We start from the raw sequence: 26,397 nt of genomic DNA, 5'->3' as shown, positions 1-26,397 counted from the left end.
ACACTTGAGTGTTGGGCAGCAGCAATCACTTAAAGCCCTGGCAGTTTTCATTTTCGAAGTGCTACCAGTTTTTGTCCCTGCAGTATGTGTGTATCACAAGCATCTTTACTCCACAGTTATGGTTCTATAGATCAAGATTAAGATATTAGTAGTGCTAAACATAAATGCAGGCGTGTTTCACTTAAAATTTCTTTTCAATTATGATATAAAACTTCCGACAAATATATTTGAATGGTTTGTGACCCAGGAAATACGGAACAGATTCAATGTCCATGTGCAAGGCTGATAGTTTTGATCAAGATATACAGAATGTACTACTGAAACTACTGCAACAAAAGCTTTGTATCCAGATGTTAACAGTAGTGTAGAACAACCATTATCCAAAAATGTTTCCACTGGCATCCACTCTAAATGGAAAAAACATTATCTGAACATCCTTTATACAAACTCCTTGTCCCTGGAGCGGTTTGCATAAAAGGGAATGATATTGCTTTGTTTAAAAAATAAGGGATTCCACCCTATTAATTAGTTTCTTCAATACAGTATCACAGTGCTTTAAATGCCATTCAAAACTGCCTAAGCATGAGTATGAGAACATAATGGCAGTACACCATGGTAATATTCACTTATCCAGTACAATGTCATACAAGTCAGAGATCATTAAGCTGTGCATACTATTAACAGCAAACCAGCTATGCTCCAATTTCAGTACCAATCTTAAAACACAAATGTATGGCAGAATGTCCATTTTTTGATGTCAAAAAACACCCACCAAAGCTCCCATCTCCCCTTACACTGTGAATAGAGCCTTGAGGGTTTCAAATTCCAGGGTTGCACTTATTATACAATTAAAATAACCTCCCTCTGTTGGGACAGGTACCCAAGGGAACACTTCCTGCTGTGTGGTGACAAATTACTATTTCAACTGAAGTGGAGGACTAAGGGCTGCGGAAAATGTGTAAACGTTAGGCAGCACATTTAATTGAATGTTAATGTTCTGGTTATATTGGTAATTTGAATTTGAAAACTGTATGAATCTGTTGTTTCATTGATTAACAAAATTTAAAAAGCTGACCTTTTAAAGATTAACTCAGCAGTTAAGTCAAATAAAAGCTGCTAAATTGTTAACATAACTTGCAAAATCTTTGGTACATCTTGCCAAATATGTTACTAAAATTTCCTAACTATTTGCTTTCAGTGCTCTTGAGGTTTAGTCATTGTTGGTTTTTAAAGAACACAATTTTTAAGTAGAGATTTAACAGCTGCAGCCTCATAGCTGAACTTTTACCCAGTTTTACCTGGCTGCAGCTCCAGAATGTTCAGCCACAGCAACCACCATGGGAAGACTAATAACGACAGCACTTATTCTTAGTGATTAGAAAAAAAGGGACATATTGAAAAGGCAGCTGCTATACTCATCTTCCTGCTGCCACTTTTATAAATAACCTGTTTGACCGAGAGAACCTTGTTTAGCCAAAGTCTGTATTTAACCAACACAACTGTTTACGGCTTCCTTCAACTGTCCTTGTCTGCGACCCTATGCTGCCCAGTTTTTAGGACTGGTGCTAGGTCTGTTGTCCTAACTTCAGTCAAACATAACACCATTTAATCACACACATACACAAAAAAAAAACATCATTACTTTCAGAAGGCAAAGAGCTGCCAAAATCGCAAATGGTAATTGTGCATACAGGAGGCCTGGGGAGGGTAAAAGGAAGCTGTGTAGGCACCTGTGATTCTCATTCTTACTCCCCTGATGCCTTGCATTCCTCCCATTCTGCTCATATAAAAGTTCCCATTTGATCCATCTCTGACCCCAGGGCAAGGCATAAATGCCAACAAGGCCTCCACTGGATCCTTGGACCTTGTTCTGCTCTGAGCTCCAATTAATCACAGCCCTCGACTGACAAGCATAGGCCATAGGCTGTCAATGGCTTTCATGCTGTTGTCATGGTTACGCTAAAGCCCTTTTGCAGATGTTGCCGGCTCTGTTTGTATTTCCACACTTTTGCCTTGTATTCACAAACAGCTGTTTAATTCCATGGGGGTCATATGGCAGTAGCACTCAGTGGAATTAGTGTACTCTGCAGTTGCTTCATGCTTTCGCCTCCTCGAAGAACTACACTTGGCTCTTGACCAGGTTTTTCTGGGCCTGTGCTTGTCAGGAAGGTAGGTGGGAAAAGACAAGTTTAATATCCACTGTCTGCTATGCCATCAAAGTAGTCCCTTGCTTTCTAGAACTCTTTAATGACTCACAGTACCGCACAGTAGTTGCCCCATTCTAAACAGCTGAAGTCAGCGTCACTGTGGGATCTTTATATATTGCTGTTAGTAGGGAATTCTTAATATGTGTCAATATATAGATAAAGGTAAAGGACATTGCATTAATGCCTTTTCCTCATTCAGACACAGGTTCAAATCAAGTCACAAAAAAATACATTTGAGGTTCTTCCTAGTCTCCACTGGGATACTTCTAAAAACATGTTCCCTTGAGAGTCATGCCACATTACAGCATTTATTCTCCTGGTGGCACTGTGTGCTTAGTTGAAATCTTGCTGTTGATGGTAATTTTAAAGCGGTAAAGTCATGTCTTTTCATTTTTTGTTTTAAAGCATAACGTATCTTCTTAAAAAAAAAAAAAAATCTTTATAGAAGTTAAAATCATAAACTTGAGACAAACTGAAACCTGATATTTGTGTGTGTGATTTCCTTTATTGTGCAAGTTTTTAACTCTGGTACACAGTGATAGTTAGACATCTGGTCAAGATATTTCAAGTCCTTTGCTGGACGTTGCATTTTAAGACACAATGGTGAAAACAGTTTACAATGATAAAATAAAGTTATCTATGTGAACATTTACATTCCATGTAAAAAAGTAGGTTCCGGTACCGATAAGTAGGTACTGGATGCAGTATATTGGTATACGAGTACATGATGTACAAAATATGTGAGTACACTGTCTATCTAACATTAAGACTTTAGGCAATCCTTTGCGCATGAAGAGACTGCTTTTTCTTTGTACTTGCTTACTATCTGCAGTAAATAAACTGATAAGAGAAAAATAGTTTTAATCGATGCAACACTGCTGATCACTGATGCCTGCTCTGTAGAGCTACCTTCTCAATGCCTTCTGACTTCTGTTGCCTAATTGAGACAGGATTTTCCAAAGCTTTTACTACAGTGCCAATAATGGAAAAAACAAACCATTAATCTTACAATACTGGTAATGAAAGATCTGTGTAAATGCCTTCAGTCTTGCAAGAAAAATGACAGCATGTGTCGTGGAATTTTCAAGTAGAGAATCGCAACAAAAACATTTTAAAAATGGAACTTAAAAATACCCAACTTTTGTTTATCAGGATAATTTTGTTGTACGCGTATATGACTTGTTAATCTAAATCATTTTGTTAAACAGGAGCTTGAAGGACACTAATTTAGGCAAAGTCTTCATCACTGACACTGCTAGCACATTAGTCATTTTGCTTGCCATTGATCCAAAGATAATCGTGATGGCTTGTGTCAATGACAGCGGTCATGAGAATGACAGCAACGAGTCTCTCTTGTAGATTAATCCTCCGGACACAACAAGTTGCTCATGAGAAAAACAGGTGCTCCTGTTTATAGTACACAGGGTAAACACATTGCTTGTTTTGTTTTTTTTTTTTTTTTTTTTTTGTTTTTTTTGCAGTCTTTGGACAAGCTTTCAAAGAGAGAGTAGCTGATAGAGAGGGAGGGACGGTGTAGATTTGTAATCCGTTCTAGCTCACAGTGGCATCATCTGAGCACATTCAAATTACCATTTTCATCCCAGAATATTAGCAGGATAAGGCAAGATGAGGAGATTTCACACATGGTGACGACACTAGTGCTGGTTGGACATTCTTTTAATGGGCACTTTACAAATAATCCAAAAATAAGACCAGACAGGACCATGCAGAGAGCAGTCAGGCTGAACTCTTGCCTCCAGTGTTCAGTAGCTCGGCATGCAACTGCTGCTCGGGTGAAAAGCTGTGATTGGCTAGACTTCAGCAACAGAGGTCGTCTGTCGATCTGAGGTCCTCATAAATCAGTATGTGAGTTTCTGGAGTAAGGTGACATTTAAATTGAGCATTTGAAAATTGAGAGTAAACTGATGGTAACATAAAAATCTATTTAAAGAACAAACAGTCAAGTACCATGGTCAACACTATAAACATGGCAGCATCTAGGCACCTGTTATAAGAGGTTACATCCAATCTATAAAAATGTTATTTATTTTGCTATTAACAGTTATAAATTATAATTAATAACAGCCTTTACATGTAATGAGAATATGATAGTGTGTGTGTGTGTGTGTGTATGTGTATATATATATATATATATATATATATATATATATATATATATATATATATATATATATATATATATATATATATATATATACACACACACACACACACACAGTATATGAGATCACTTATATAACCATGGATCCCTAGACTAATGTGTTAACAAATACATTTCTGTAGCACTTTAAAATTTTAACATTATTTCAGACATATTTCTGCTTATACAGTATTGTTTATGAGTGTTCACTTACTAGCGCTGTGTGAAATTTTTCCAGGCTGCCTAAGCTCACAGCTTTGACAGGTAGTAGATAGTTTAGGACTGGTTGCCATCCTTGGACTTCATGTTCAAGATCACACAAGGTGGAAATGAGACAGGAGTGTAGTTGGACCGTGCTGTGGGAACCTGATTAAAATGTGAAGTGTGCAATATCCTCCTAAACATTTTCAAAATTGGAGATCAGATGTGGAACAGTTTATGCAATGTAGAAAACGTAGACTTTGAAATGCTTTGAAAATGTAGAATTCTCCAACATTCAGCTTTTGGATACGTGTTTTAAACACTGTTATAATCTACAGACTTTAGTTAATTATCCTTCATAATAACCTGTTTGTTTTACTTTTAAAAATAACATTTGTTAAAATTAAATGCAAGTACTTCTTTGGTGTGAGCTTCTCAAAATAAGCCTTTTGATAGCTATATGGAATGCATGCCCAAAAGATCCAGACATTCAAAAACTGCAAAAAAAATGCTAATTTATTTTTACCGTCATTCAGTGTGTAGTGTACATATTATTAGTTTACTTCCATATTTGGTGCAGTGAAAATCCCACTAAAATCAAAGTTTTTAATTTAAGGTTAAACGGAAAGCGAGGCAATGTGGCTCAGTCCTTAGGATGGTGAGAAGGCCATTTCTAATACTAATAACTAACACTGTGTGTGAGAATTTGCCTAGTTTTGCCTTAGGCCACCCAGCTGTTAATCTAAGAATACACCGTTAATGACATTCTGTGAATTGTATCTATCGCACATGGTGGGCTGTAAAAAAAAAAAAGGATAAAGCAATTGTAGGTCCCCTAACACCTGTGTTATGGAGTTATCCTTTATATGTGGAAATTTGTAACCACACTTATATCATCTCCTTGATCATACTATCTCAGCAACATCTAGGTCAAAGTGTAAAGGGAATACCTCCCATTTTTTTCATGGGAGTTTGTGTAATGGAAAGATATGATCTCGATGTACACTTCTCATGTGAACGCCAGACCTCAGTGGTAAAAGAGAGATCTTGGCTGACTGTTTCTGATATTCGTGGAAGCCATCAACAGTTTGCAAGCAGACAAGCAAGCAGCTCAGATGTACTGACTGAGAGATCTTTCAGAGCCGAGAGTGAAAAGAACCAGTCTATGTTTCTGCTCTGGTGTCTTTAGGCACTGTAGATGAGCACTGGAGGGTAACAATATAACAATGGTTAGCCAAAGAGGGCCTTCTTTGTTGAAAGGACTAACACTCCGGCCTCAGCCCCATGAGGACGAACATCTGAAGCTCACAAGGGGATCACAAGGAGGTCACCTGTCCCCTGAGTGTTATCAAGGCCTGGGCTGTGGTAACCCTCTTGATTTTTTCACCATCTGAGAAGATCACTGTCAATGCCTAGAGAATAAAGAGTCCCTTTCTTCCCCCACTGCCATCTGAAAATACAATCTGAAGGCTCATGTAACTGGACACCTTGTTAGCTCCGATTTTTAATTTTTTTTTCTCTCTCTTGCTCTCTCGCTCTCTATTTTTTTTTTGTAAATCCTCAGAGTGCTGATCATTTGCAGTGCAAGTGTCTAATTTTCATTAAAATTGCAAATTTTTCTTCTTTTCAGGGATTAACACACATGACAAGGGAGCTGTTACGGTGTCTGTGCGAATTCACAAATACAGAGCCTTTTATAATCCAGGAGAGCACAAAGACAAAAGAGAAATGACTGCAAACAAGGTCCCAATCCTGTGTTCTCTTTAAAAGATTATTAATGAGAGTGCTTTTCAGTGACCGTCTGTCATCACTGATCCCCTATTCAACCAAGAGATTATTCTTTTCCCCCAAAAAATCTAAATTTATTATTATTATTATTATTATTATTATTATTATTATTATTATTATTAATAATAGAAAGTCTAACTAGAAATTACTGAGAATGCATCTAGGAGATAAAACAAAGGATACTAATTGCATTCCCCCCCCCCTCCCCCCCAGAAGATTGAAGTTGTTTAGTTGACCACAACCCACAAAGAAGACAGGTTTTCTTATAAAAAAAAATGCATCAATTAGAATGTGTGCTACAAGAAACAATAAGAAATCCAAATGAGTTTGGTTGCATTGAAAGCAAAATAATACATGATTGAGACAGTTATAGCATGTAATTTGCGTTTATAAGTTAAAAACTGCAGATGCCTGCTGTGTGTAAGAAAAGCAAGGCAGACAACTGAGGTTTGCAGTTGTCAGCCCACAGTGAAATTTCACACTGGATTTCTGGCTAATAATGCAAACAGATAAACAGGATTTGCTCAGAATTTTAACAGTGCGTTACATTTTCTTGGTTGGGAACCTAATAATTACATAGCCCTGTGAAAAGTAGCATAGCTGAGTCTCCTTACATGTTGTAAGTATTCAAACAAACAGCTCAACAAGTTTCCCTCCAAAAACAAAAGAAATATACCATAAACCAATATGTATACAGCTTTTTAAAGAAAATAATGCCCAGCAACTTGGATCTTGGTGTTATTAAATTTCAGAAGCTAAGTGCACCGAGTTAGGTCTGCACAATAAATTAAGGTGAGTCCACCAAGTAAAATCAGGTGCATTGTACCTAATATCCATGAATAAATGAAGCATGAACACATTATTACTTTTGTTCTTCTGTATGGTAGGGCTCTTTCTTCTTTGTGCAGCGATAACTACAACAAATTATTCAGTCTGCGTACATACCTAGAAACTTGGAATTAGGAATGTGCAAATATGTTGAATTCTCAGTCTTAATGTGGCATTCTCCTTCTAGGAGAAAATGGTGTCGACTGTATGTGCTATAGGAAGGCGTAGATGTGATTTAGATGTGATTTACATGGGCACAACTTGTAGGGACAATTCAGAGACTGATGAAATGCAAAGCTTTCATTGACAAGCTCCCTCCGGTATGACTTATGTAAAATGCATTATGAAATATCATTGAGAAATACAATGTAGAGCATTGCTAGTTGGACTGTGACTATATACTTTGGACCTCTTCAAACACATCCTCAAAATGAAAACTTCATTTCAGGGTACTATTGCCTTTCCTGCTTTCCTCTCCTGATACTAATGAAACTTGCAAAACTACAGCATACATACTATATCTTTTTATGTGCCAGTGCATTTGTGGAAAAGATTTAGCTTTTCATTTTAAATACCTATAGCTTTAATTTAGTCTTGGCCCCTCCACTCTCCCGACATGCAACAATATATTTGCTGCAGTACATTCCAAAGTCTCTAATGACTTTGAAATGACTTTGTATTCCTAATAAAATAGTACAAATACTGTTCAGGAAGACAACAAAACAATGGATGTTTGCAATTTTCAGGTATATAACCAGAAACCCAGCTAATATTTGAGTATATGGTGTAATATTTATGAAAGGAAGTGGTATGCGAAGACTGTTCTTTCATACAGTATGTCTCTTTTAACAAGCGCCTATTAGCAATATCATATTTGCAAACTGATTAGATTGTTAGAAATTGCAAGGATCTGGCCCTGCATAAGGAAGTGGTTTATTAAGAAAATACACTTCACTACGTCTTGCTTCCTCTTATCAAAGAAAGTTTAATACTGTGCAAGTGTATGAATGAAGAAAAAAACATGAATAGTTTTTTTTTTTTTTTTTTTTTTTTTTTTTTTTTTACTGATCAAACATACCGCAATGTTACATTTATATATAGGTTAGATAAGATACACTGGTAAGCAAGCATAGTGCATTTTAAAACAGCAAGTACTGTAGAACAAATGAACATCTGAATTACTGGTAGTTGCAACAAATGATGCCCCTGAAATGGAACAAAGTGAATTCTCTTTAGGTTTTTGCCCTTAGATAGATATAACCTCATCATGGCCCTCATTGATGTGGTCACGGAACATGACATGTGGACGCTTCCTACTGATTTTCATAGCACAGTCTTTTAGACTTTGATTACATTCAAGGAGATCAATATATGTGAAACTTGATGGGTCAACCTAAATATGATTCAAGAACAGGTTTTTGAGCAACTTTAAACTATGTCTGGACTTTTATAAATACTCTGTTTTGAGTTATTTACCAAAGATTGTGGGAAGACTAGAATAGTTATGTTAGTTTCCTGCAAGGTTGAGAGAATCCATCCCATTTTTTATATTTATTCATACAGTACTGAAAACAAGAATAGTTTTAAAAGTTAAATGTTTCAACAAGAATAATTTCTCAATGTTTTTTGGGGGGGGATATAGAGGTATAGCGTGAATGACCATGACAAAGAATAGGCCAAAACATCCCATTTTATTACTGAATTCCTTCAAATAATGGCACGATTGAATATCGTGTGATTGATTATTTAAAAATGTTAATGATTAAATACATATGTGTTACAAATTGGACAATTTGATTGTTTATTGATAATCTTGCAAGACTAACAAGGGTATATTTTAAGTGTTTACACAAGTGTGCAAATGAAAAGAACTCCCTTGAATAATGTGTTTTGTGAGTCTCCTATAATTTAGTGATTGAAATACATCTATCACATTTTAATATCCCTTATGAAACTGAATGTTAAAGGCAATTATTGTAACAGATGTTTAAATATATTTATTTTATTAATAATATATATTTTCTTACTTTAATAATTTAACCAAAGTGTGTGCTGTTGGATCATTTAAATAAGACTTCAACTAGAGCTTTATTTTAAGAGAAGAGGCACAGAATGTCAAAATACAAACAGTTTAATTCTTTGGAGGCTACAATTGAAACGTAAAAGTTAGTTGCTATGTGATCTCTGATGGTCTGAAAAAACTGGACTCTACCTCTTTGTACAGTATTGTTAAGCCAATACAACAGTCTTTTGATTGAACACTAAACAGCTGCGTGGCCCATAGAGCAAATGAACGATTGAGGATTTTGGTCGCCTTGGTAATATTGTAGCCTACAGAAATATGTCAATTGCAAACATACTCAAGTAATTTTAACAAAACAGCCCTTACTCAACAAAGGGACATTTCTGTAGAATAAAACAATATGTTTATACTTCAAACACTTCAAACAGAACAACAACAAAAAGATTATTTTATATTTCACTGAATTTTAATTTAAGAATTCTATTAAGTAGCTCCAAGCGGAGTGCCAGCTTCTCTTCTGGTTTTATTCGTATTGTTGAATTTGTGAATGAGAGATGAGTAGGTTGGTATGTAGATGTGAGATGTTGCACGGATTATGTTAGTCCAGAGGCAGACAACAGCTCTTTAGAACCATCTGTTTATGGCCAAAATGCAGACTGAGGACCACAGTTCACTGAAGAATGTGAAGACAATACAAGGAACCAGTTGTAAGTCTACAGAGACAGTGGGTCTTATTGAGAAGAATCACAATGGGTATTTGTCCTTCAAGTCTTACTGGAAATTACTTTATTGCAATAAAACGTTTTTTTTTTGTTGTTGTTGTTGTTGTTGTGTTAAACCATTTGTGGAATCCAAAAAAAAAAATAAGATGAGTCTGCTCTTTTGTGACAATGACATGGTTCTATCAGCATTGCTATTTATTTATTTATTTAGGTTTTCATAATATTATAATTATCCTAAAACTATGAAATTCAATTTCTACAGTTATTGCTGTAATGTAAAATCCTATGACTTCCATTTATGAACAGGCACTTATTTGTATAATTAACATTTGTATTCAATGATCTCATGTCTGCCTAGAAAGGTGTAAGACTGGCTCAGTCAGGAAAACTCAAGATAGAGAACAATATTAAAGCTTACACAACAAATTCAATTTGGCATAGAAATTGAAGCAATGAGCAAAGCATCAGGTTCAATATTATTTATATTCATGTTTTAGCATCCTTAACAATTTAGTGTAGCTATGATTATTATTAATAAATCAAACTGTCCTGCCGTTTTTTTTTTTTTTTTAATACAATTCTCAATTCAAATGTAGCCTCACAAGTACAACCCACTTACTGTTCAGGAGGAATGAAGACCAATGGGCTACTGCTGTCCCTGTTGTCAAGACGGTTGTCTTTTTTCACCCACGCAACCCAAGCAATGGATGTGACCAAGCAAGTCAGCCTTAAAGGCAAGGTAATTGTCCATTACCCCCAACCGGTAGGGCTCAGTAAAGAACAATATGGTGAACCCAGCACTCCATATGGCCCTCCAGGCAAGCAAAAAGGATTTTTAACCACAGTGGCATGACTTACTCTGTACTCCAAAAAAAGAGTACCAGGTTTACCATGGGAGTTTTGGTGTCAAAACATATATTTATTCACTCATATGAAAAATGTATTCTGCTATGTGTTGCTTTCGGTGTATTTACTATTGAAGTAAATGTGTAATTTCAAATTTGGTAATGCTTGTAGTTTTAGTGAGTGGTTACTCTGTGCACATACAAGCAGTTACCCTTTTTTAATCTGCCAAACAGTATGGAGGGTTCACAAAACCTAATCCTATTCTACTCATTATTATTTTACAAGTCCTAAATTGTATTGCACATTTCACCCAATATATCCCAATTGAACAGGCTGTGAGTGGCAGATTAAATAGCCCTGTTAAAGATTAGATAAATCAAGGTAGCTGAAGCTTTAAATGACTTGCAGACAGTGTTTGCTAAGTATCTAAAAATGCCCTCTGACTGAAAGACTTGCTGTTTATCTTTTTACCCAACTACAAAAATACCATTTAGTATCTTGTTAGGAAATTTGCTGAACTCAGAATTTTTTCCTCTGGGACAATGCGAATATGGACCGCTAGAAAGTACATTGCTACTAAATTAGTGTTTGTAAAAAAACAAAAACAAAAAACAAAACCTCTGCATGTTTTAATCAATTACAAGCTGCTTAAATAAATCCATTGCTAATCAATATGCAGGACTAATATTACAGATTTCTATTTTAAACAATAGTTAATATCAACTTAGTAAAAAAACTAAAAAGTCCTCTTGGGAACATTTCATTATTTCAAATTGATAAAATATGGCCTTTTTTTTTTAATAATATTATTTATTTTATAAATAAACATTTGCTTTCCTGATGCAGTTGTCTGTGAAGAGAGCACAGTAACTATGTAATAAATAAATAAATAAACAATGTTTGAAATGCTGCACTGTATATGCTGGCTTCAAGGCTCAGCTGAACTGAGCTCTGTTTTTTTTGTTCTCCCTTAGACCTGGCATTGGAAAAGCTGCAGCTGAGGAGTTATTACAGACACACCAGGAGGGACCTCTAACACTTGTTGCTGTTTCAGAAGAAAATATAAGCAACATGATACAGAATTTAAAACACTCCTGTCAAGTATGTCACAGCAGTATTTTCTGAATGAAAGAGGCCATCGGCTCCTAGTTGTTTTTTTTATGTATGTTTCCTCTTTACATGATATACGTTTCCACAAACTATTACTAATCAGTCAGGATTTCTAGCATGTTCAAACTGACTTAAATGTAACCTGGAAATGGAGAGCATGCTCCTTAAAGGGCTATAATAGAAATATCATAGAAAATAGGATTTGCTCAGCATGGAAAAGTACTGGCATCTTGCACTCCTATAATCTTGCTCCAGTTTGCAAACTTAAGAAATAAAGGCCTGTGTGTTTGGAACTCGCAGTCTCTCTTCCTTTTATTAGAATTTCCATGACGGGGCAAGCAGCTTCAATTATTTATTTCATTGTTTGAAAAGCCTAGCAACTTAAAGTTTAAAGTTTTACTTTCTCTTACTCTTCCTCATTCCATTTGCTAGTTGTGTCCTTTAGTTTAACCCTCACTGAATCTGCATTGTTTTTTTTTTAAAAGCGACGTCTCTGCAGTTTTTACTGCAGACAGATTAATACACAGATGAATTGCTGCTATCATAACCCTATGATTATACAGTACAATCTAATGTACTGTTCAGTGTTGTGCTTGCAGAAATAACTAAATGACAATGACATGAATTTTAGATAATTTGTTGCCTTAGAATTTCAACTGGGAAATGGCACATCATTTCATACATTGTTTACTGCCTAGCGTATATTATCAGATGTTCACTTTAGCATTTAACACCTTCTAAGCTATTGAACAGCTCCTGATAAGCTTTGGACTTTCAGGCATGTCATTATACAGTAGTATTGAAGTGGTTAAGTTGGTCCTCTCAATCATGATCGGCCGATTACACCCCAGCTTTGAATGCCTCGTTGAAGCTGAGGTACATTGATATGGCGATAACAGTTCAAATAGCCTTTTGTCTACGCTGAAGTTGACCTTCCCTGTGCCTCTTGTACTAATGAACTAAAACTCTCAGCCTCCTGCTGTTCTTATCGTAACCTTCATAAACATACCACTTTCAAATAATTCCCATAAACATAAAATTAAGTCTTAAAGACAAACAGCCTATCTACGAACAGTAGCAATGTGGGGGAAATTAAGTTTATTAAATCTGATTTATTGGTATGATTTCAGAATGAACTGGAGATCATTCTTTTATTCTGAGATTCACTGTACAAAACAGTACTGGCTGAATTTCACTGGCTCCTAAATAAAAAAAAAAAAAAGTACTATAAAACAGTATAGCGTGAGTTTAGTGTATGAAGTGTTGCTTAAAAACAAAGACAAACACACATTTTATCTTGAAATAAGGTTGGCGTTACTCCAAAACAGGACAAGGCAGACACTTTTCCTGATTACTGGTTAATAGTAAGTACTTTATTGCACTGAGATAATCTGCAGAATGAATCTTTTTCTTATAAGGAAAACAGGATCAGTTGAGTCTGACTGATCAACGAGGTGCTGACAGACACAGTGAGACACTGGAGTCCCTCACATTAGGACGTGCGGTGGATTTCCCAACAATCTCCGAGTTCAGATAATCCCACTGAATGGATTTAGAGGCAACTCAGTATTTGGTGGTCATTTAATATTCCTTGTCATAAGGTGTGCCATGTATGAGAGGAATAGGCTGGCCCTGACAACCCATTTACCAGTTTATTGCTGTTCAATTTCAATTATTGTATGATATGAACACATCAATTCTAAAAACAACTTTTCCAACATCAGGGTATTTAATATCAGATCATTTTGTGCCAGCTCATTACCAGCTGAATAAAGTATTCAAGAAGCAGAAGGTCTACTAAGAACTGATTATTGGTTCCTGAAGAAAGCTGTGATGGGATTATACTGAGCAGACTTGTAAGCATGTGTTTAAAGCAGGTGGGGAAAAAGGGGCTGTCAGAATCCCTGAAATGATCACAGTTAGCGTTGGCTACCCACACCTCCCTCAAGAAATGATGCCAGTAGCAACTGTGTCAAGTGCTCACATTATCATGCTATATGAGGCTGGTTGGTTCAACCACTTATCACAAAATCACCAACATGCGGAACATCTGCTTAAACTGCGAGGAATGCTGCTGGCACCATTTCTACCAAGTTAGTGCAATTGAACCAACTTTCTACTACATGCTGACAGACTTTAGGCCTGGAAATGCACTAGCTGACAGAAAAGCCAGCTGGACCATATGCTGAGAAATAATGAGAATTATGCTGCATGGTTATAGTCAACAACCATAAAGCATGCAAATCTGCCAGATTGGGTTCTCACCATGTCTAGAGCCAAATTAATGTAGGCACATAATGAAAAGTGGCTTCCAACCCAATAGAGTAAACCTCCTATTATGTTTCAGGTCTATTTCACCCATCAGAGGGTCCCATTGCAGCATGTGAGAATGATCATGTTTTCATTAAAACATTTTATGACAATCATTATGTTATGGGATATATGCAGCCAAAAGTATTTAGAAGGTTATAATGGATTTTTTCACCCAGTGCGTATTTAGTGTGGGGTTATGGCATCCACAGTAAAAAACAAAACAAAACCAAAAAAAAAAAAAAACTAAATTTAGACCCCACAATAAATTTATTTTTAAAGCAATTTACAAAGAAAACATAATTCACAGAATTGTTGTAATAAAAGTATGTTTCTGTTATACAATTTCTCTGAAAGATTATATTAGGGTAAATGTTGATCTCACCATAGGAAAAGAAAAGTCAGGACAAAAATATAATGTACTGTACAAATATTTTTGCAGTATAGATACAAAGCAGCGTAAAGATACAGTGACACTTTGAGAATTATTTCAGTAGATTGCTACAGTTTAAAGACACTCAAAAGCACCCCCCCCCCCCCCCCCCCCCCCCCCCCCCCCCCCCCCCCCCCCCCCCCCCCCCCCCCCCCAGTGGTACAGACTGAATAGCTTTGGAACAGAAATGCCTGCAATGTACAGAACAGATGGTTCTGTTAAGAAAAGCCTAAATAATGCAGAATACTCTTGTAAAGAGTTTGTTTGTGTTATATTATATCAGAAACCATTTCAGCTTTTTTGCTTTCTCTTACCTGTTGCAAATTTTTTAAAATGCATCTTTGCCTTTCTGCCTACCCTTTTTTTTTATCTCCCCCCATTCTGTGCTTTATTAGAATTGATTAGAATTGCAGTCAATGTCAGTGTGGAGATCATGTCCCCTTGTGGAAGCTTTAAGAAGTACATTTTTATTTTACATTTAATCCAAATAATTCACACATAATACGTTAAAATAATGGAAATTCGGTCAACATTTTTTCTTCACGTTTTGAACACCACAGTGCCCCTATACCTCTTATTATATTTAGTTGGCTTTTACTTCATACTGATATGCACCAACTGGTAAAAAAAAAAGCGCTGTATGTGAGACAATACCCGAACAACGCAAGAACCCTCATAATAGAAAACCAAGGTGATACATGTAGAACCTGTTGGATACACGATGACTGTTTGTTTTATAAAACTGTTAACGCAGAAGCTTTTTTTTTTTTTTTTTTTTTTTGCAATGACAGTTTGCGCTGAGTAAACTTACGCCAGTGTAATTTAAACTACTGTATAAACCTCCTTTGTCTGAGAAGTGCTGTAAAAACTACTTTGCTTCCAAACCATTTACCCCCACCTTATTCTCCGTGTAGTTTCCCAGTGGAGTTTCCAGCAGCTCAGCCGTGAAGGAGTAATGCTGTTCACTGTGCTCATGTCACATCTATTTGGTGATTGTGACGCCAACCGCAAACCAGCCTGCTGAAACATTTACTGCCGGGCATGCACATGAATGCCAATGCAAAGAATTCAGGGTGAAAATATCAGATACACAAAATGGAAGAGGGGATTCTGTTACTTAGCAACCTAAACTCCCGAATGTGACACAACTTCACAGAAGCTAACAGGCCATTTTAAGGAAGTTAAACACGTTCTTATCGGATAATATTACACTTCAGATGATAAAGAGGATTGACAATGCAGACCTGTAAGAAATATTTACTCCAGTTGAAAGACTAGTGCACAGAAAAGTGGCCTGCAGTATATATCATACCATACCATACCATTCTACAGGGTGCCTTAGCCACCGTGCCTGTAATAAGCCTATGGGATAAGTTACAAAGGGTGGCAAATGGAGGAAATGCTGTAACACGGCTCAAGACAGAACAAGAGCTGCTTCTTGAGAAAGAAAATGGAAAGCTCATGAATTTCAACCTGTGTAACATAACATGATCGTTGTTGCCCCCTAGTGGCAATCCTTTCTATTTTCCAACATGCTGTGTAATAATAATCTTACGCTTTTATAATAGATAATTTATATGCAGATCAAAGATTCCGGTCTTTTTAAGAAATAGAACAATGGTATATTAATATGGCCTTATTTCAGTTGTTATGAAAAGCTGCAGTACCCATGTAGCATTGTTTGATTGTATGATTCATTCACAAAACTGCAAATATAATGGTAACAAATGCTGACAACACAAAATCTATGTTATGAATTAAAATAGTTAAAGCCATGATAAATTGTTATGTTTTGAAACTTTCGCACTGTTCTGTGTATAATTACATGCACACAAATTCTTTCTTTCTTTCTTTTTTTTAAACATATTTTCGGTGCTGCAATGAGACCGCCCTGCTGATGCGGTAAATCAAATAGTCTAGATACAGTGCTTATCCTCCTTGGTGTTTATTGCAGAATAGAATGTGTTATGTATACAATCAGTAATTGAACTGAAAACAAACAGGTACAATCAAAGTATTTTTGGAAATACTAACTTTGTAGAAATCTTTAATAACTAATCTATAATAACATGTTATTTTGATTTATACTGATAAAACAATAGCAGGCAACTCGTGTGGCGTTTTAAGACAAGGCAGTCATATTGATTTTAAACTGATGGGTAATCTATTTATCTCTGTTTGTGATGCCATATGAAGGAGGGAGGATTTAGCTCAAAGAAACGGAAAATAAAAACGTATTTCTAGGGTTTAGCATTCAATCATGGACAGGAGGGAAAGCTAATCCAGACATCAGCATCCAGTTATTTTTTTCTGTATAAAGATTGCAGTGGCTGAATCCTGAAAATATACAAGAATTGCTGAAGGGTACACACGTAATCACCCATACACGGGAAACTTCTTATAGTACTGGAGATTAATGTTATACATTCTGAAATATGGATTTTTCCGAAGTTAAGGTTAAGAATAATGAAAATGAAAGAGCAGGGGTCTAGCGGTCAACAGCTTGATTGAATAGCGCTTGTGTTTCTCAACACAAAATCTTTTTACCTTTCCACTAAGGATAGCGAGGTCAGTAGCGACAGAGCATAATTTAATTGTGAGCCTACAATAAACAAACGTTTCCCAAATGAAACCAGATTTGAGATGAGACTTTTGACAGTACAGAGGATTAATCATGTTTACAGATAGACTCATCTGCTAGAAATGTGAATCTTTTGAGGTTAACAGCAAAAAAAAAAAAGGGCTTCGTTGATTTGAATATGAAACATATCATCCTTTTTTTAAACGCATTGTTCACCCCCTGGGAGTAAAATGAAATCTTGACACCATTTGCATCTCGTGTAGAAACTGAGCCGCTGTCAAGGACAGAGAAAGATTCTTGCGATGTACAGTATATGTATTTATGCTTTTATTTGATAATTTACTATATTAATCCCATGTCTATCCAAAAGAACCTCGGAGATACAATGCTTTTGCTTTATTTTAATTTTTAAGCACTTTGTACAAAAGTACCAAGCAAAATGGGAATTCATTTATTTATTTATTTTTTTTTTTTTTAAAGTCAAACCAATCGACATCAATGACATGGCTGTAATCACAATATTAGAATTGTCATTACCATGAAAAGGTAAATCACCATGACCTTGCTTACACTGAAGGCACATTTAAAAATGTAATTATGCCATACAGACAGACGGATATATGCTTCTGTACAGCCTTACATTCGGCAAATGTCCAAACCAAGTATTTTCCCAATTGAATATGCACTTCACCTATTTAAATACAGAAATACATTCAGAAGGACTGACAGACAAGTCAGACTCTCCTACCTATTGTACTGGCTGCAAGCTGCACTGGTGTTCATACACTTACAGAGTATTCTTATTCCAAAGCTTTGTTGAGTTTAATATTCCTGTTTATTGGGGAGCATGTTTCTCTTTAAATGAATGGGAACACCATAGGAGGGTTCAGGTTATCCCAATGACTGGGATCATGTGATGTTACAGATGTAGCAGTCTAGTGTTATTTTTGCATATTTTTTCGAAGGAAAGTCATTTTGCCTGTTAGATTACTGCATGTTTCACGTGGATGTTACCATCATGCTTGAAGCCCTAAATCAGAGTAATAATTCCTTGTTATGAAATCACAGTGTGGGAGTGCCAGGTGTTGGCATTGTGAGAACACGTTGCAGCGGTGACAGCTGCATTGGCAGATTTGAATTTCCCAGCCAAGCTGGCAACAGGACTGTGTGCCAAGAGGAATTAAGGATTTCCAGACCATCAAACGTTATATCCTTGCAATAATATTTTATTTCCAATGACCTGTCTGTACATTAAACTCATTCTCAGAGCAACTAGAGTCTTATAACCATTTCTGCAGATTGTTTGCAGATGGAGAAATAGGAATGCAAATGTCTGTTATTGCTACCAGTTCAATTCCTTTAACGTTGGGCTTTAGTTCTAGACCTGCTAGGCAATGTTTTTTTTTTTTTTTAATCACCATGTTGTCAGTAATGGGACCTCTAATGATTGTTTTAAGGGATTGACTGAACTGTAATTGTGACTTGGTGTCCTAATAAACCCCTGGTTCCTCTTGGGAGTACTTGTCGTTTTTTAGGTTTTTTTTAGTAGTGGATTAACAATGGTATATGTTGGATCTGTGAAGTTGTTCAGTATTATTTTATCACTGATGAAACATTGTTTATGCCCTTTAAAACATTACACCAAAAATACCAACACATAATGGTTTCAGATAATCAAACTTCACTGGCAACTTTTCTGACACAAAATGACAAATACATTATCATACTGTACTGTTTTTCTTTTTACTGAGAGTTAGGATTTTTGTGAAAGTGTGTGTGTGTGTGTGTGTGTGTGTGTGTGTGTGTGTGTGTGTGTGTGTGTGTGTGTGTGTGTATATATATATATATATATATAGGATTCCCCAATTACTCCCAACGGCAACCTGTCTGACTTTAAAGGCAGCAGGAGACAGATCTCTTTGCTAATTAGTGCCAGGTCTGATCAGTTGTGAACTTAAAGCAGACAGATTTGTGAGACACCAGCTTCCAAACGTGAAGTCATTCCAAAAGAGTAGACATGCAGTGCCCTTGGTGGTGGCATTGAACTGACAAATTTTGTTGGTAAATATGTATTATAACATGTTTAGGTAGCACTACGTTTTTCAATATTAGCGTGTAGGCAAAATCATGTGCTGTTTTGAATTCCATAAAATTCAATTATATTTCTATGTATATTTAGGTAGGAGGTTCGGCTATGCCTGGAATACAAGTTTCTTGGCCAATCAGATGAAAACAAAATAATGCATATACAGATAACAAACATATTTTGTTATACATGTTCTTGATCCACAAGTTCAGGGTATATAAAGCAATCCTGAATAGACAAGCAGTTATGACCATTTCTTTTTTTAACTTTTACTTTTCATTAGAGCTGGACACAATGGACACGAGCCATTTAAGATCATTAGAGCTACAAATTGCACTAATTCCTTCTGGATCTAAAAAAAAAGTGATTAGTATCTTGAGTTCACTGTCACTACTGTCCAAAAGATTCAGTACTTCATTAAGATGTTTGTAATTACACGCGCAATATGTGGTGTTGCAATACGACATTTGTAATACAATTAAACCCAGCATCTAGTCCTTGCCTTTAGTTTGGGACAAGGTTAAGCATCAGTCTTTGGCTTTCAGAACAAAAAAAAAATATATGTGCGGTTATTAATTATTCTATTTTTTTATTTTCATGATTTACAGTACTTGTGTCAGTTTCCTGACAGCTCATTTCCTCCTCCTGAATTGACATGCCTTTAGATATATAGAATGGTGCCATATTAAAGGAGCCTATTAGTTTTGAAAATGTCCAAAATTAATTCACAGGTGCTAATGATTTGGGGACCTTGAACAACATCCGATTTTGTTCATCCAAATCATCGCTACTTGTTTTAGAAAATGAAAGGTGGTGCATCGGCAGTGATTTAGCTTTTGAGCTTATAACAATTAAAAATAATAATTATTAATACTCTAGTTAGAAATTAGAACCATGTATTTTGGCAACCGCAGCCATTACCTTACCCAGATAACATCAAGATACCTTATGCACTGTGCCTTAAGGGAAGGATTGCAGGTATAATATTAATATTGTTTTTTTTTTTATGTATTCTGTTGTATTTACAAATCTGTTCATCTTGTTCTAACAAATATTTGAGGCATTTGTCTTGATCCTCTGAATCTGCTTGTCAGATATGATTCGAGATTGACAGCAAAAGTGATGGAAGCCGCATTTTATTTCATTGCTTGGCTGCAGAAAATAAATACTTTAAGGACAGGTTGCAAAATGAACCCTACTTTATGCAACATCTCCTTTGACAGGACGGGTAAGATTAATTTCAAGCCTGGCATGAATGCACCTCAATTTATCTGTCTGGCTTATCAAATCAGCTTTCAGACTACTAGAGCTTATTGACAAAGGCATGCTGGATTGATCTCCCTTGTAAGCATGGAGTCAGTCAGGCCAGTAATAATATTGAATTAGTCTTTTCATTTTCCAGGTTTCTGCCTGTAAGTCAGGTGTAGTGTTAAGGTCTGTTAACAGCTGTAAAGTCTTGTTAGTGACTGAGAAACCAATCCAGGACTAGTTCTCATTTGAAGACAATAGCACCAAACAATAGTGAAGATCTGATCAAAATGATGATATGGATGACAAAACCAACATAATACAATCTGTACAATCTTTTATTCTCCTTTGACTCTTTAGTCCTTGAACTGACATTTGTAACTCATTGGAATGCTATTCATTATATATATTAAGTTAAACAATTTTATTTTTGCCCCAATCAAATCAGCTAAACAGATTAACAAGAACATATTGTTCATTTTTAAAGTCAATATAATCCTGGTAACTTGATTAAAAGGCTAAAGTCTCATAATAGAATCATAAAAGCAGTGAATCTAAATCACACATATCCTAATTCTGTTTTAAGCAAAGGTGTGAAGGGAGCTATAACATTTAATAAAATGTACATATGCATACAATCAGGATATTTGTCTTGAGCACAGGAGACATCACCCTACACCCGTTTTCTTTTTATTGATAAAAAACAAAGAGCAGTATATACACATTTAAATCATTCTTCTTGCTCCTTTTATGAAATGTTACCTGTCATTTGCTAAAAGGACTTTGACCTCGTGCAGGTCATTACAATGGAACAACTTAACTTTGTGTGTAACAGTCCGTTGTAATCTCTTTTAATGCAAAACTTCAAAAGCTAATTTGATCAAAAGGTCATCTCATCTTTGTGTAGTGTTTGATATAGACATTTTTATTTCATCTCTAACTGTCATGGCAGGTTAAGGGAACAGCACTGTGATGAAAAATTACTGATGCATTTCATGTACTCAGTTTAAAAAAAAATCTCTTCATATTTTTTGAGTGTTTTAATTTGAATATGTTTTCTTTCTTTAATAGCATGTTAAATTGGCACTGAAAATTCAGTGATGTGAGTCTCTAAATTGTCTGCTTATTAATAGAAGGTCAATTTGCTGTGAGAATACCCTGGGAACCTTTCTTTTTAATAAAACCCCTACCCCTTCCCCCTAAACACACAAATATATACACATTCATTAATTCTTCATTTAAAGAGTCAAGAGCACACCATTCTGGCTTGTTTAGTTTCATTATTTCCTTTGTGGTGTTAATAATTAATCTGGATGATTTTAGATGCCTCTTTTCTCTTTCATTTCTCAATTTCAATGTCATGTGTGCTTGCTTGGCAGTCATTAGAGTTATTTCATTAATTCCCACCTATCATGTAGATCAGTCAATATTTCCAGCCCAGTATAAAAACATTTAATCTAAATCAACATGACAGCATACTGCTTCGGAAATAACAAGAGCTGCCATATAATATGATTACCAGGTGTAGTTTCTTTACACACTGAATCTTATGTAAGCCCACTTGTGTAATACTACAGTCTTCATTTTAAAATCATTTGTCCATCCATTTTTGGAATTGAGTGTCTATTTAAACAGCATAATATTTTATCACATCTCATACCGCTAAACAACATACTGTAAACTGAAGTTGTTTAAATATGGCGCTCAGATTAAAGGCGGCAAAATTGCATACATAAGGTGTCAGTATACAGTATACTATAGTGGTTCCTTTTAAGATTAAAAAATTTCCATTGTAAATATTTCATTTTTGGCCGTCAGGCAAAATCTCCATCTTATAGGCAGTTGTCCATTATATTAGTCGTAGAGCAGCCAGTGGAAGCAGATCTTATATCCCAGCCCTGTCAGTGCAGTTTAGATAATCTAATGATGCATAAAGCTTCCCGCTTTCTCCCACACCAGACAGGAGACCACCCTCCCAGCGATGAGCTGTGGGAATCGACACCAATCTGTTACCAACCACATGGCTTCCTGTTGATCTGGAGCTGACGAGCTGGCAGCGACACAATCCAGCCTCTGTTAGTGAAAGCTGATAAGAAATGAGAAATAACTGTTCATTTTAATACAGTTCCATGTGTTTGTCTCATTGTACACTAGATTAAGTGCCCAAAATAGATATTCCAATGAAAAGCAAGATTTTTAATGGTGTTTCCCATGGATCAAATTCAAGCTTCATAAACCTCACAAAAATAGTTTTTGTCTCATTACGCAAACAGACTTTCCAATCTGTTCATTCTGGAGTGACAAGGTCTACTATATGTACTTGGCCAATTGGTGTATAGCTTACAAGCGTGTGGTTGAGAATACAGGTTTTTGCCACTGTAGGAAACTAAGGCATTTTAAGTATTCTACTGTATTTTCCACCAAATCTCCTAAAGTTCATCTTTCCACACACATTGTATTCAAATAAAACATGTCATTTGTTGCTGAGCAATAGATGGCAGTATTGCACTTCCTGTGACAATGAATTGCTAGTCTTGCTTTATAAAGGTTTTAGCTAGTGGTGGGTATTGCATCATACAATTGGTGTCTGTCAGTATCCAGAGGTAAGGTGACCAGAAGATCTTACCAGTGATCATATAGATATGTTAAAGATATAGAAATAAACACACAAGCACAAAGGTGTATTATGACAGGACCCAATGGACTTCACAGTCTTATGTAGAAATCATACAACTAAGCTTTCCTAACTATACCTGCTACGGTAGACAAAATATTATACTTCTCTGTTATCTAATAAAAAGGTAATTGCATGTAACTAAAGCTTTGAATGATAAAGAATAAAACTAGATATTTCAAATCTAATGTGACAGTACTCATACAATGCTATGCCATGCTGTTCATGCCAGGTTAAATACAAACATGATGTAGTGCAGGGTTTCCCAATCCTGGTCCTGGTAACAACTGTGTCAGCTGGGGTTTTCATTCCAACCCAGTTTTCAGTTACTTAATTAAATCCTCAGTTAAACTGATAACGTGCTTAATTAGACATTTTTACTTGTTTTCAGCTCTTAACAGTTTCAAATTTCAAGTTTGCTACAACATTGTATCAGTAACTTCAACTCTGCAACTGCTTAAGAGCAGAAAACAATTGAAAAGCTAATCAAGCAAATTATCAGTTCATTTAAGGGTCTATTTCAGTAACTCAGAGCTCGGTTGGAATGAAAACCCAGCAGACACAGAAAGTCTCCAAGACCAGGATTGGGAAACCATGATGTAGTGTAATCACTGCACCATACAAACAACACAACAAATTAAAAGTGAAATAAAGTACAAATGTGTTATAACTAAAACACTATAGGAAATGGTACAAGACCAGAAATGTATGAATAAATAACCTGTCAAGCATAGTTTTTAATAGAACGTCAGCCAACGCTATGACAAATGTACATCTCTTTAATGTATTGCCTTATCAGCTTACATCTAACATGAATCAATAGAGAAAAGCTAGATTTATTCCAATCAGCATTTCATTTCCTGACTGCAAATTATGGCAAGGCCTCATCTTTTAATCTCATGAATAAGATTTGTTTGTGAAGAGACTTCAATATTCATTGACTTTTAAATCAACTGTTGGTGCTTCAGTTCTATTCAGATCCACTTGGCCACTTTGGAAATTTGAAGTGTTATGGTAGACTAAAGCAATACAATAGTAATAACTGAATTTGTTTTATATTTGTAACACCACCTGTTTTACAGACAGCTATATTTGGTCTGCATTAGACAATATTTTCTGTCATTCATATGCTGTGATGTTAGACAGCAAATTAAATCATTGGAGTGTATTCAAAGTGACAAACTAACATTGATTATAACACCATTGAATTGGGCAACAGATGACCTAGATAGTAATGAACTGTGGGTATGTAATGGGGGCCAACAATACAATAGCTGGTCACCTAGACACACACTGACCATCAGTGGATCCAATTGGAGAATAAACCATGTCTTTGTGGTTGGAGAACACCGACTTCCTAAAATCAGTATCCTAAATATAAGCCTCAGGAAAGTGTGTCACTTGTTTAAATGAACAGCTTTTTCTGTGTGGTTCCTGGAAGTAAGTCCCACTTAATAAGAGTGGAGTAGCTTGCTTAGTACCTCACATCTTTCCATACGCTCTAGCTAGTTGAAATATGTATTGAATTGTATCTAGTATAAGAGATTCTGTCTTGCCAATCTGCAGAAGGAAGCCGTAATTCAAAGATCACAATTAATATGTGTTCTGCCTTCTAATGAGAATACAAGTGCAGGTAATGGTGTTATGGGGATAATTGGAGTCACACTGCCTAACAACCAATCTGCTCTACAAAGGGGCACATTTATTTATTTTTAACCAAGAAAAATAACAATTTTATTCATTTTTAAAGGGGGTCCTGGCAAGTTGGCAGCAGAATCTGGGGGAAATAGCTAAAACAATCAAGACATATAGAATTACAATTAGACAGTAAAACGATCAGTTCCCATTAGCATTTAATAATATAACTCGGGTAGCAGACAATGTAATGCCAAGAATAAAACCAAAACCCAACAGAATACACAATTTGTGAAGTACTCTAAGACCTAAGCGCACGTGTTGTCTCCTCCAAGCACGTTATAAAAAAAGAAAATCTGTGCTTTAAAAGGGACACTAAGCAGGGGTAGATGTAAAAAAAAATGATAACAACATCCCTGCTGGATAAGAACCAGAAATCAGCATGGAAGCACTGCTAGACATGAAGGGTTATTGATCCAGCTGCAGAGGAGAAGTGCACTGCGAGTATCAACCCGTAAGCCCTTTGAGGTGCAGAAATACAGAGTGCTGAGTGACATATTGATACAGAAATGGACGAGCGGCTGAAGGTACAGCCTTTCCAGCTGGAGGACTGTTACCCGTTTAGAGAACTATTGGTAGGTTTTCTTTATATTTTCTCTGCAGCAAAAAATGCTGGGTGTCTTAAGACCTACAGCTGTGAAATGTTCAAGTAAGTGGAGAATTAATGTCAATATTATATATGTTTTATATTGTAGAACTGTAACCCTATTCACTATTTCACCACTGCAGACCTATACTCTCAAAAACACAGCCTAGAATAAATACAACACAGCAGGCAAGAATGAACCCTACTTATTACCATATAAGACAATGCAAGTATAAATGATAGATTATATCAAGCTGTCTTATTGCAAAGAAAGCGTTACAAATTATACTGTTTATGCAAGTTGAATAACATAAACATATTATACTTTCATTAAAAATATAATCTAGTGAAATCATAATGTTATTTTTCAGACTTGATTTCTTATAGAAATGGCTTCATAAACTGTCTTTGAACATGACAAACTTTTTGTGAACTTCTGAAGTCATGTAATTACCAAAAACATTGAATCCAACATATGGATAAAACCTTTTTGTTCACTGAGAGAAAACACTTTCAACTCCAAATGCATACAATAAATGTGACTAATTAAAAACATGTTTTAAACAATTTGATTTCACATCAAATTTTCATAGGAAACCCCATGTGCAAAACTCATTCCTTTGATTTATCGGGGCGATTTCTTCATCCACCGATGATAATTACTACATCAGAAATTAAATGAACCTCATCTACTACACCCTCAGACCTCCCTGGAGAGTTGTGAAAAAGAATTAGAGCTACACATTTGCCAATATGCCTAATCACTGTAATTGTTGCTTATAATTTAGGCTTGAGTGTTATGCATTGAACATATTTTAATTCACAGTTATTGTCGACACCAAGGTTTCTTTTCAAAGTACAATGATTCAACAACAACACTAAATCAGATCAGCAAATA

At 35.8% G+C, this 26,397-nt stretch overlaps 1 long non-coding RNA gene across 1 annotated transcript in view; it reads left to right on the top strand.

Moving 5' to 3' along the window:
• The window catches only part of LOC121329338, a 34,799-nt gene extending 22,637 nt beyond the window's left edge, over nucleotides 1-12,162 (top strand). The window contains exons 2-3 of the long non-coding RNA XR_005951763.1: nucleotides 10,527-10,669; nucleotides 11,751-12,162. This is a non-coding gene — a long non-coding RNA (uncharacterized LOC121329338). The remainder of the gene's footprint in view (nucleotides 1-10,526; nucleotides 10,670-11,750) is intronic.
• The last annotated feature ends 14,235 nt before the right edge of the window (nucleotides 12,163-26,397 follow it).

Source organism: Polyodon spathula, chromosome 16 (genome assembly GCF_017654505.1).
Source record: "Polyodon spathula isolate WHYD16114869_AA chromosome 16, ASM1765450v1, whole genome shotgun sequence".
NCBI lineage: Eukaryota > Metazoa > Chordata > Actinopteri > Acipenseriformes > Polyodontidae > Polyodon > Polyodon spathula.
This window is presented reverse-complemented; position numbering and strand designations above follow the sequence as displayed.